The 12,977-nt window shown below is 43.7% G+C and overlaps 1 protein-coding gene across 4 annotated transcripts in view; it reads left to right on the top strand.

The window, feature by feature from the left end:
- Window positions 1-622: 622 nt before the first annotated feature.
- GARRE1 (granule associated Rac and RHOG effector 1) overlaps window positions 623-12,977 on the top strand; it is a 55,109-nt gene continuing 42,754 nt past the window's right edge. Inside the window, exon 1 of one of the 4 annotated variants that reach the window (XM_090149333.1) lies at window positions 623-645. The gene's annotated coding sequence lies outside the window, so the exon portion shown is untranslated. Of the gene's footprint in view, window positions 646-949; window positions 1,035-2,752; window positions 6,238-10,658; window positions 12,643-12,977 lie in introns of those variants that run through there. The other 3 variants (XM_031614989.2, XM_090149332.1, XM_090149334.1) reach the window with 3 other exon arrangements.

Genomic DNA, 12,977 nt, shown 5'->3' with positions numbered 1-12,977 from the left:
TGGTTTTTTTGGGGGGAGGCTTATTATTTTATATATATATTTTTTAGAATCACAGCCAGATGAACTCAGTACTAGAAATTTTTTCACTTAAATATATTCCAAGAACTGTTAACAACTGTCCTATTATTACATGACCTAACACTATTGTTACCATTTGTGTTATTAACTGCTTCATTTCAAATGTAAGATTCTAACCAAACCTTGGAAATAAACAAACAAACAAACATTTTCTGCCAAGAAAACAGGATTAATGGGACTGTGTATTTGGAGTTGGATTCGAAAGCACATTGAATTGTATGATAAGCTTCTCTGTATGAAATTAGGCCTGAGGAACAGTGACAACTTGCTTCACACTCACAGCAAAGCCATCGCATACAGGCCTGCTCTGAGCAATCGGTAACGGCAGTAGCACTGAGATAACTACGGCCGAGGGACCAATTTGAGCTAACCTTCGTGCATCTTACCTAATTCCCAAATAAACATTTAACGGGGGTGCAGAACTCGGTATTTTCTCTAGCCGGTGGTTTTAAATAGGAGAGGCACACAGTACTCCGCAGGTGCCACCGACGACCTGTCACACACCATTCCTGCGTGAAGCACGCGCGGCGCCCGGCCGCAAAACAACGGGGCGAGCGCGTCGTCGCGGTAAGCGCACGGAAACGCTGTCAGATTATCCTGCCCGCGTCCCCTACCGCGGATTAACGCCCCGTCCGTCCCTCGCAGCTCCCAGCGGCCAGGCCCAGCCCCTCAGGCCGGGCGGGAGGCGGTCGGGGGACCCGCGGTGCCGGGGCCGAGCACGGCCCGCTTCCCGTCGGCTCCGCCGCCCCCCCCCCCATCTCCCCTCGATCCGCCCCCGCGGGAGCCCCCGGCCCTCCGCCGGCGCCGCCCGCCCCCTCCCGCCGTCCCCTTCCCGCTGTCACTCGCGGCTCCGCCCGCCCCCTCGCCGGCCCCTCCTCCGGCGCCCGGTGGAGGAGCCGCCGTTTCCGGAGTACACAGAGCGGGGCTGGCCGTGCGGCGGGGGCTGTGGCGGACAGGTGAGCGAGCGCCGCGGCCGCGCCCCGCTGCCCCCCGCGCCGCCTGCCCCCCGCGCGGCCCCGCGCCCGCGCCCGGCGCTGCCCGCGGGCCGGGTGCGAGCCCTTCAGCCCGGCCGCGCGGGGCCCTGGCGGTGCGAGGCACCGAGCTGGCGTGGACGGGCGCCGAAGGGGGCGGCGGGCGGCGCTCGGGACGGCCGCGCGGGCCGCGGCGGGGGGGCGCCGGGGCGGCGAGGAGCTCCCGGGGAGCCCGGCTCGGGGGCAGGGCGGCGGCGGCGGCGTCCCGGGGCGCGGCCCGGGGGCCGTCGCCGCGGCACCGTCGGCAGCGCGGGGCCGGCGCTGTGGCGGCGGGGACGGCCGGGGCGCCGCGCGGCTCGGGGCGGCGGCGAGGCTGCGGCCGACTTCCCCCTCTCCCCCTCTCCCTCCGGCCCCTTCCCGCCGCCGTGACCCGAGTGCGGGCAGCCCGGCGGGGACTGCGCCTGCGGGAATTCCTGCGCACCTTCCTGCGAAATAGTGACCGCCGCCCGGGGCTCCGGCCTGCTGCGGCCCGGCGCGGGGACCCCGCCGCGGGGGCCTCGCCTCGGGGTGACGCTGCCGGGCGCTGGGGCGGCCCCTCGCTCCGCGGGCCGGGCTCGCGGGCAGCCCCGGCGGAGCCGCCCCGGTGGGGCGTCGCGTTGTGCTCGCGCCCGGCCGGGAGGTGGGTTTCTGACGGCCCCCTGCCGGGCAGGCGGGCGGTGCCGTCTGTGCCGCCGGGCGCGGCGCTGGGGGCTCGCAGCCCTTCACCCGACGCTTGCACCAAGGGCTATTTCTTGCTCTTTAGGGTTATATCTAGCGTGCTGTGTGCGCGTTGCAGGCAGAATAGGAGAGCTCTCGTTTTGGGCTGTACCTTGCAACTTTACTCACAGACCTGCGCTTCTCGGTGCTCGAAATGGGGCCTGCGCTGGGATGAAGGAGTTGGTGCTGACACGTGTGGCAAGTGGATGTTATGTCTGGAGGTTTTGAAAGATCTCGTGTTGCTTTACTTAAGATTATAAACCCAGTGCCAGGTATAAATCAGCCATTGCTGGAGGGACAGATGTCCGGGTGCTGCGGTGGAAAGATCTGTGGCGGCGAGGAGCTGCTGGGCTGTCAGTCAGTGGCTGTGGGGGCACACAGCTGCCAAAAGCAGAGCTCTGGTTCCCAAAATGGCTCTGCACTTTGTATTCCCAGTGCGGCTGCTGGCAAGCTCCAGTCTAGAGGGTTGGGGAAGGGGTCAGCGTGGGGTTTGAGGGCATTTGTTGCTCCTATGCTCAGCCCAGCACTGGCTCACAAAGTGCAGGGTGCTGCTGGCTGCTGCTTCTGGCTGCTGGTGGTGGGTGGCTGAAGCCCCCGGGGCATGTGGTTTGTGTCACGGAGCTCCTGGCTATGTGGAGGCTGTGGTACGCTGCTGATGGGACCGTGAGCTGCAGCTGATCACAGTGTGCACATAGGTGCTATTTGTGTACCAATGCGATTTTGCACTTGGCTGGAGACTTCTGCTAAGCAACGCTTTGACACAGAGTAAGATGGACGCTTCTTCTGTAAATAATCCTTATTTTTCCCAGTTTGAGGCTCGCAGTTCTCTTTTGGGCTTCTGGGTGGACTTTCTAAGTATTGTATTTGCAGTGGTGACGAAGCTGTGTTTCAAGCCAACACTCAGGTTTCTGGGCTTCGTGTAAGCTTGGGTGTGAGCCGTTCCTTCGTGTGTGTCTTGTGCTGCTGCTCCTTAGGTCAGCGTAAGGCATAAGTCCTTCTGTTAGCACTTTTCATTCTGATTCAGGAGTTACTCAGAGGTGTTAGGAAATGAGAAATACTGCATACAGGAATATTTTCCAGATGAAAGCCTCTTCAGAGACTCTGGAACTTGGTCAACAGTTGTCCTTCATACTGAATAGTATGGAAATATCTGCTAGAAGTCTTTAAAGAAGAAGTCTAGGTTTCTTCCAGTTAACCATCCACTTGTATTTGATCACTTTCTGTATTTCTTTTTCTGCTGCCTCCGTCCTGACGGATTTCTTTTTTCTCCTCATTTCTTCACACAATCTATTATTTTTCATGAACTTTTCTTCCTCAGTACAGAAATTACAGCCAGTTGTTCATTACAGCAAAACAATTGTATTTTTGTTGTCCTGGCATAAGTAAGCTTCCTTTTGTGTCTTGAATGGCAAGTAAGTTGTAAGTGCTGTTGCTTCCTCTCGTTACCCAGAACGGGATTGTGTCAAGAGAAATTGCGCTGCTGCTTTTGTTTATGTAGTAGTGCTGTAATGGGAAAAGACTTGTTCTTGGTACAGTGAATGCTGGTACACCAGAGATCCTGCTAATGATAGTGATTAATAGGTGCTGCTCAAAATAGCTATCACTGTTGGTATGACTAATTGTACTGTATAAAAAGAGCTCCTTTATTCCCAGTAATCTCAAGGTGTTTCTACAGTTTGAGAGAAACGTGTGATCTGTGCAGAGAGATAAATGAACAGTGAAATGCAGAACTTACACTGAAATGTGGCAGTTCTTCAGGAGCTTGCTGCTGCTCTGCAAAACCACTTGGGGCTGAAAAGTAAGGCTATCTTCTTGTGGTTACTGTCGGTAGATAGAATATTATTACTGGAATTGGATGTTGGCCAGAACAACACCCTACATGTTGCAAACAATGCCAGGGTATTGTTAGCAGCTATAGAAGGGTTTTTATATCATACATGAAAGATGACATTTCCAGCAGCATGGGTAACCTCATCACGAAAGCAGTGTGCTGGGCTGGCGCTCAGGGCAGCTGGTTGTGGTGAGCTCAACAAAATCTACGTTCTAATTGCATCGGTCCTCTTAGAGCTTGGCTTTGTTGGCCTTTAGGTAACATCAGTTAACATTAAGTAACACGCAGCAGGCAACATTGTGCTCTCCAGGCGGCAATGTATTCTGGGATGTGTTTAATTTTTGTGCATCTTGCAGCTAGAGGCAACTTTGGAATTGTATTTGGAGACTGAAGATCTAAACCACAGAAGGTGCTGTTGGTAGCTGTAGAATGTGAAGTTCTGCCTGGTAGGATGAAAGAATATTTTGAAAGATAAGTAGAAATTGTTAAAGATGTGTTCCAAACTCGCTGAGAAGTTGTTGTTGGTGTTTTGTTGCGCCTCTTAGCTTTTTGTGGGATTCTTGTCTTCTGTTGTTGATGTACTCAAAAGATAATTTTATGGTAAGAGGGATTTAGTGCCTTCTGACCCCAAAGAAACTAAGGTATCTGAGGAGAATACAAGGCATTCACTTTACTCATTCAGCTTTGTGGGTTACTTGTTGAATTGTCTTATTTGATCCTAGTCTTCTGGCATTCTGTGATATAATTTGGTCAAATCCTTGAATTTTGGCAAAAATGTTTTAAATTTTCTCTTCTATTAACACTATTGCCATCTTTTGAAGAAGATAGCATTGATGCTAATGAGACGTGTTTCAAAAATTATTTTGAGAACTTTGTTATCTTGAAATACCAATCTTGTCTTAACTCAGCTGCAATTGCAAGTTAGTGTATTGGTTACTTAGAGTCACCTTCCTAGATTTATTCTGTGTGGTTCTGTTATGACCATAAACATTGCATGGGGCAGACAACTTCCAGAGGCCTGGGTTAGAGCAGCCTGAGAACACGGGAGGAATGGGTGTGAGGACAAAACAGCAGAACAGAGATCCCAAAAATGTTGGCTGAGCTTCGAAGAATAGAAGAGGGATGAAAAGGGAAGGATGAAGCACTTTGAGGGGGATCGTGAGCTGTCTGAGTGAAAGCCAGCAAGGTGGGAGTAACTGAGGCTTTGTGAGGCTTTCAAGAGTCTTTATATTCCAGCAGTGGTGTTGCATATTGCTGGTGCATTGGTTTCAGGCTAAACGATAACATAGAGCTGGCACAAGCACATATTACAACTTCTAATTGAAACGATGAACTGGGATGTTCTGAGCCTTTTCTTTGAAGAAGTGTTTTCACGAAGGAAATATATACTCTCCCTTCTGAGGATGGCTCTAGGAGATATACATATTTATGTATGGTAGTATTACACAACAGCTTCGAGAAGTTTTTGCAAAAAGTAGCTGGTCCCCATTAAAAAAAAATAAATTTTATCTCGTGCTCTTATTCATAGGATCACATCAGAGAAAATAATAACTTAGGAAACATCTTTACAATACTCCTTAAAACTGATTTACAGTTATGTTTTTAGGAAAATTTTCTCCTTGAGATGACTGCGTATTTTCTGTTTAAGGCTAGCTAGATTGTCATTGTTATGCAGTGCGGCTGTATTCCTTCTTTGTGGTCTTTCATCTCTTGCTTTTCTAATAATTTTCAAATGGTTAGGGTTTGTTCTGCAAATATGGCATTTTTTGATGTTCTATCTAGCTGTCTTTCAGTGGGGTACTTGTCAGAAACTAGCATTTACTGGTATGCGTTCTGTAAAACAGCACTGCAGAAGTATTTGGAAAACTCTGACAGGAAAATTCCTCTGCCACCTTTATCAGCCAGCCCATCTCAGCCTTGCACATTGTATCGTGTTCTTTCCAGACTTGTGTGTTGGTTAGGAAGTCACAGTGTTAAGTAATTGTTTAATAACAGCATTGAAGGTGTGATTCTTGTTTAGTTGTGTGCTCGAAGTTGACATTTACATGGAACTCTGATGACACAGAATTCCTCATAGGCTCTGTACAACATATGCTGGTGCAATGTGGGGATGGAACAAACCTCCTTTAATGCTATGTTTTGGGAACTTTTTAAAGCAGTATATGGGATGTCTTGTAGAGGAAAGCATAGGAGAAGAGCAGGAAGACAGGAATGTTATGGACCTTTTCTCCTCTTACTTTCTGAATATGTCCCTAGCTTTTGTTACTGTGAGAGAGTAATCTAGCAATGAAATTTGTCTTTAATTCTTTAAAACTTGTGTTTTTAGTTTCACAAGCAGATTTCCTTGGTGTGACAAATTGGTGTGTTTGCAAGTTTCTTGGTGCTATTAAGAATTCCTCTGGATTTGCTGGGGTAACGTCATATTCTTTCAAGCAGCTCTGCATGCTCTGTCTGATACCATGATATTCAGAGCAGTATTCTAGGCATTTTTCTTGTTTATGAAACGGAATGTCTTGCTCTTCTGTACAGATTACAGAGCTTGGCTGATAGTGCTGTAGAAGAACAGTTCAAGTCGAATCATAAGAGCTTCCTCAGTGAAAGGTAAAGCACCTGAATGCCTACAACTCACATTCCAGAAAAATCTTGAGATCTTTTAAGTGTTTCTTCCAAAGAGTATAAGTACAAGCTGATATTTTTATGAGTTCCTTCAAAATACTTGAATCTGGCAATCTCATCCTGAAGATGTTAGACATTCCTTTTATGTGGCCCAGCCACAGAACAGAAATGCTGAAAACAAATGAAAGCCGTAGTGACCAGACACAGAAACAACTCGTGCTGTTGTTGAAAGACTTTCCCTCTCTCTGCATCCTCCAAGCTTGTGACAAAGGCTGAAGATTGCAGGGGAAAGATCAGTATGGGTGAATGTAATTCTATGCCAGACTCCCGAAGAATTGAGGAACATGATCTTTCTGTTAAGTATTTCAAAATCTTTCTCAGAATGCTGTTTGCAAGTCATGCACCAGACAGTATTATGCAGAGGGAGGAAGAGGATGCCTAAAAATTTCATTATTCCAGATCTATTAGCTTAGTTTTTTGCTTGTAACTCGCTAAGTGTGAAATGGAGTTATCATCCCCAAATTCTCAGATGAAGCCGTGCATCTGAAATAAATGTAAAAATGAATGCAGCTTTTCATCTTCTGTTGAAGGCACCTCTGTTAATTTAAGGATCCTGAGGACAGGAATGGGTTTTTATTTATTCGTGTGTTTGTACAGGAGAATGGTCACGTTGCCTGATGTTGAATGTCTGCAATTCTTTGAGCAGGAATTGAAGGCACTATAGTATAGAACAGGGTTAACTAAAACTGTGCAAGTATGTTGTATAGAATCCAACTTCATCAGTGTGTGTAGCCCTGGAAAGAACTGTATTAGCCTCTTACCAAAGATACAGTTGTGTTCATTTGGATAAGTGACACAGTTTGCAAATATTTGCAAAACAAGATAATAAGTTCTGTGCTTTTTCCAATGTGAGACGACTGTTTACAAGCAGATGATGTAGCTGAGAGCTTTAATGTGTCGCCAAAAAAATTGATCTAAAGCTAAATATGCACATACCATTCAGGAAAGCTGAAAACTTTCTTCTTGGCCTTTATTAAAGAAATAGGAAAAAAACAAAGTAGTTTAGTTTATTTGTTAGTGATCAGAATTTTACCTTATGGAGTTTAGTTCTGAGCAGTAAAAGTGAAATCTTTGAGACTGCCAGGTTGCCACTGTTGTTGGCAGGACAGCAGAGGTTTGCGCCGTTACTCATGCCTTCTTTACCTATGCAGAGCAAACTGACGTACTGTGCTAGCTCACAGTGAGTACAAATAAACTGCACTGGGCAGCAACTAGTGTAGGTACACAGGTTATAATACAAACAGAGTTGAAGTTTTGATGGTATTGTAACTTGCACTTCTGTATCTGTTACTTTTGAAGAGAAGCTGAAGTTTTTATATAGAAGATCAGGGCTATGTTAACTAAAAATAAAATTTCCAAAAATAATGCAAGTGAAAGTGGACTTTTAATTCTAAGGGTTATTTTTTTTAAGAGACTTCTGTGCTAATAAAAATTGCATGAGGTGCAGGGAGGATGTGCCAATTATTAGAACAAGCTACTGAAAAAAGAGCATGTTTGCCTTTGCTGGAAATATGCTTGGTTCTATATCAAACTGTAGAAAAATCCTCACTGAGAGAGCTTCCAGTATTTCTGCATATCTTGTGCTGCTTTCAGGAAGAGAGTGGAAACATTTTCTCACAAGCAATCCGATTAGGTTAATAAACCTTTTCTTTGTCTAAATGCTGCAGTAACTTCCAGGGTAACAGATTGTGATGTCAGATTCAGCACTTTGACCTCATTTCAGATCCAAAGGAGAGTGAATAACTTGTCTCCAATGTTAGAATGTTACAAAATAACTTAGGTGATAAGTGAACTTTATATATGTTGTAAGGATTTGACCATGAATTTAACATGGCTTTGTCCACAATTTATTATTTTCAAGTGTGTCCTGCAGATCCGTGTTGTTAGCACTAATTTAAATCTTATTTCTCCTACAACTATTTATTCGTAAAACTGAAATAGTAGTGTGGGTCATGGGACTGATATGATGTAGTTTGGCTGACTTTGGTCAAGTGCACTTCTTGCTTTATCCATGTGGAAAAGTGATGCATCTGACCTGTGCTATTTTGAAATTCATCTGTTGCTTGGTTTTGTGGTTAGAAAAGATCCTGGTCTGGTTAAGTGAAATCTATTGCTCTGCAGATGTTGCTGGACATGAAGTCTTTTGAAAGCCACTAATAATACATGTTTTGTTTTTATATAGGAATGTTAAATTTTTGTGGCGATGGATTGGTATCATAGAGTAAATCCGTAGTTGAGGCACAAGATTAAGTGAAATGTTTTTGGGAAAAGTGCATTTTCTTCCTTTGAAGACAAAACAGGAAAGAGCTTTTATTTTTCCATTTTAGTTTTTGGAACAGTTAGCTTTTATGAAGTTTGATTAGAATTGTCTGATACAATCTGACCAAAAAAACAAACTGTAAAGATGCAGTTTCTTTCCAGAAATCTCTTGTTGTTTCAGCCAAATAATTTATTACCTCTTCTTTGCATGTGCTATTTGATATATTCTGATCCAGAGTGTGAGTTACTGATCTCTAGGAAGAGATCATGTACCATGATGCAGTTGCTCAGTGTGATGAGGGATGAATTGTATGAATGTGGGGTGTCTCGCATGCTACACCTATGCTAAATATATTTCTCTAAAAGGAATCCTAATATGAGCAATGTTAAACGGGTACTATTTTCAGCATTGGAAACAGTTAATATTGATTATCATGCTTAGTAATATGTAAAACCTGATTGTGCCTTAAAGCATTGTTGACTCAGAGAACTTCCTATCCTCCACATAGCTGTCTCTAAAGGTTGTGTTGTCAAGGTGTGGTAGTTTGTTTTGTTTTGTTTTCCCTTTTGCATCACACTATCAACCTAAGACAAACAATTCATTAGCTTTGTTCACCTTACCCTGTCTATGTAGTGTTTCCCCAGCAGACAGTGTTTGACAGACAGAAATCCATCTGAAATAGTCCAAACCCGGTGATCTCGGAAGATTCACTTAATACATTCTGGAAAAAAGCAGAAAATAGTAATTGCAGCTGTAGCTATCCTCAGAGGGTAAATATTGTACAGGTTGACTTAAATATATTGTTGTGTCTTCAAACACACGATGTCCTTTATAACTGTTGTCTTTCTGCTTTGATTGGGCACTCTATATCTTTTAGGTAAGACCCAGGATTTTAAGAAGTAATTCAACTGAAATGTTTGTTTTATAATTTATGTAAAGAGGAGTAATTGTTGTTCCTTTTTTTTTTTTCACTTGATAAGATTTTTTTTCTAAAACTGGTATTTACATTCTGTTATATGGAAGCTACTGCCTCAACTGACTGGTGGTAAGCTGTAGGTTGTGTGGCAGGCCCTTGTGGCTTCCTCATGTTTATACTGGGATGCCTGTCCTGCTGCTGCTTCTGTTCACTCTGTTTTCCCTTTTAAAGGTTTTGGTTTCTTGTTAAGTGCCTTCATACGGAGACTACAGTAAGAAGCATATCAAAGTAACTAATCATAGTCAGCACTTAATGTAGTCCTTTGGAATTATCAAATAATGAAGAGGAAAACTTTACATTCACCTATGAATAACAAGCTTAAATATGACATAAATCACTGCATCACAGAATTGTAGGGTTTGGAAGGGACCTCTAGAAATCGAGTCCAACCTCCCTGCAAAGTAGGCACCCTACATCAGGCAGCACAGGTATGTGTCCAGGTGGGTCTCTTGGATATCTCCAGAGAAGGAAAATCTACAACCCTTCTGGGCAGCCTGTTCCAATGCTCCATCACCCTTGTGAAGAAGTTGGTGCGAAACTTCCTACGCTTCAGTTTATGGCCCTTTCCCCTTGTCCTGTCCCTACAGACCACTGAAAAGAGGTTGGCCATGTCCCTTTGACTCTCACACTTAAGATATTTATAAACATTAATAAGGTCCCTTCTGAGTCGTCTTTTCTCAAGGCTGAACAGACCCAGGTAGCTCAGCCGTTCCTCATAAGAGAGTTGCTCCAGGCCCTTTGTTATCTCTGTGGCCCTTCACTGGACTCTTTCCAGGAGATCCCTGTCTTTTTTGTACTGAGGAGCCCAGAATTGGATACAATACTCCAGGTGAAGTGTGACCAGGGCAGAGTAGAGAGGGAGATTCACCTCCCTAGACCTGCTGGCCAGGTTCCTTTTAATGCACCTCAGGATCCCACTGGCCTTCTTGGCCACCAGGGCACACTGCTGGCTCATAGCCAACCTGTTGTCCACCAGGACCTCCAGGTCCTTCTCTGCAGAGCTCTTCTCTCATGTCCCAGCCTGTACTGATGCTTGGGGTTATTCCTTCCCAGGTGCAAGACTCTACACTTGCTTTTGTTAAACCTCATCTGGTATGTTGCTGCCCAGGTCTGCAGTCTGTCCAGGTCTTGCTGGAAGGCAGCACAGCCTTCTGGTAAATATGGTTTAAGATGCTGTAATTTTTGCTAACATGGCATGTTGTAAAAATCAAGATTTTTTGACTGGCATTCATTCTTGAGTTGTTTTCTAGGAACTTAACAGTAGAGTTGCATAACTTAACATTAAAACAGTAATTATGAAGTACTACTTCTGACCAATAAAAACCCATTGTCTCGCCCAAAATATGGACAAAGAAATGTCTACATTTCAACTTCAGAGGCAAAGATATGCCAACAGAGTAATCTGAAAGATATGGAAAACAGTCGATGGAAGAAGTTTTTGTTCCAGACAGAACAATACGTTAGCTGTAAGGGGGATATACAGATGCATTTTGTAAGTAGCTGTTCTGTTTAATATAATTTGTTGGTATGCATGTAAGAACTCAAAATGCTGTAGACTGCCTTACTAATAGCATTTGAGACACCATAAATAGTTTAATCTGATATTGATCATCATATTCATATGATGTAAAGAAAAAACCATTGGTTCTACTGCCAAGTCTGCAATAATTTTATTTTCTTATGCTGCTGAATCTAGTCATTCTACGTTATTCTCCTGTGCATTTTTAATTTTTTAATTTTTTTTTCCTGTTTTACAATTTAACTCAAGTTGAAAATGCTCTTGATTGTATGTGTGTGGTATGGATTGTTAGCTGAAAAAGGTAAGGAGAAATATTCCATATTGAAAATGTGGGAAGATTCCCATTGTTCTAAACTCTGTTGTGTTAGTATCTGTGTAATTGAAGCACTACTTAAACTCTCCTACTGCATGAGTGATAGCTGGTGTATAAGATACTGCTTTGATTGCATTTAGTCTCGTTTATGACTTTAGCATTGATTAGTCCTGATAGAGGAGTTGGTAAATGTAGGACGTGGCATGGTCTGCTCCAACCAGGTAATGTTACAAAACGTTTTGCAAAAAGGTTTTGTGTTTTTTTTTAATTTCTGAAGTAAAATTTTTGAGAAAATCATGAAATATGAATGTAACAGATATTGTTAGGTCTGAGAAGAAAATATTTGTTGTGATTAAAACCAAACAGAAGTACCCTGGTGAGTTACAAGAATGCATCTCTAATGCTGTGGTTTTTAAGTTTGCTGGGGTGAATCTAAAAGTAGGAGGAAGAATTTAAAATAGAACTGATCCTATGGACTTGTGATCAGAAAGTAAGGTACGTTTTTAATGTTCAAAGCTTGCAGATAACAACAGACTTGATATCATAGTAGGTAAGAGGAAACGGCTTTTTGGGAAAAGATGGACAATTTAGACCTAGCACATCTCTTTTTGTTCGTTACGCTATTCTTTGGGAGATTCCTATGGTCATATGTTGCAAACTTAGGCAGAACATGGAATTGTTATTGCCTAACAGAGTAAGTCTAGATGTAGAGCAAGATCTTTACAGGAAGCCTTGGAAGAAAGGAGTAGCTGTAGTAAGACAGTGTTGTGTTGGTTTGGTTTTCCTCCATACGTTTTGGAGTCCTTCCCACTGAAGTGCATTAGTGCTGTGTTTGTGCAGTAACAATTTGTACTTCCTACTACCATCAGCAACTGTGGATCAGGGTACAGACATTCAGTTTTCTGTCAGTCTGTGAAAAGGGGATAAATGTGAAAATAATTGTACATGAAGAACATAGTTAAAAGAAAAATAGGGAAAACATGAGGCTTGCTTACTACTTAGGTCTAGCAGCTAATTGTTCTACCGGGGACTATTACTGAGTTGTTTATCTTAAAGCAAGTATAAGGTGAACTTTTTGCTCAAGTAATAATTCCACTTCTCCTGGGATATCTGTGGAAAGAGTCATTATTTTTGTTTTTATCTCTTAACTCTATTGCAGGTTAGACAGGAAGGAGAGATCCTTTAGCAATAGAAGAACTTGGGCAGAAGTGACTACACTAGCAGACTGCCCTTTTTGTACTGCTGAAAGCACATCTCCCTCTGTAAGCAAAAGAAGGTTAAGTATTTAAACATGTTGAAAGGAAAATGTATTTTTGGGTAGGGGAAAAAAGCCAGGCTATGTACAAGGACAGATTAGGAACTATAAAGCAGGCAGAATTCCATGGGATGTGGTTGGAAATACCTTCCCATTTCTCACAGAATGGGCAACATTAAAGAACTCATCAAATTTTAGATATCAAATCAAAGAAAAAGAGCACTGGGAGAGAAATACTTTTCCTAAACTTAACAGAGTCGTGCATTGTTTGTTAAGGTGGGAGTAGAAACAGTTTTGAAAAAGGGAAGACCTGTTTAATACTATCCTCACTGAGTACTTTAG

This window comes from Phasianus colchicus, chromosome 13 (genome assembly GCF_987193195.1).
Source record: "Phasianus colchicus chromosome 13, bPhaCol1.hap1.1, whole genome shotgun sequence".
Taxonomy (NCBI): Eukaryota; Metazoa; Chordata; class Aves; order Galliformes; family Phasianidae; genus Phasianus; species Phasianus colchicus.
This window is presented reverse-complemented; position numbering and strand designations above follow the sequence as displayed.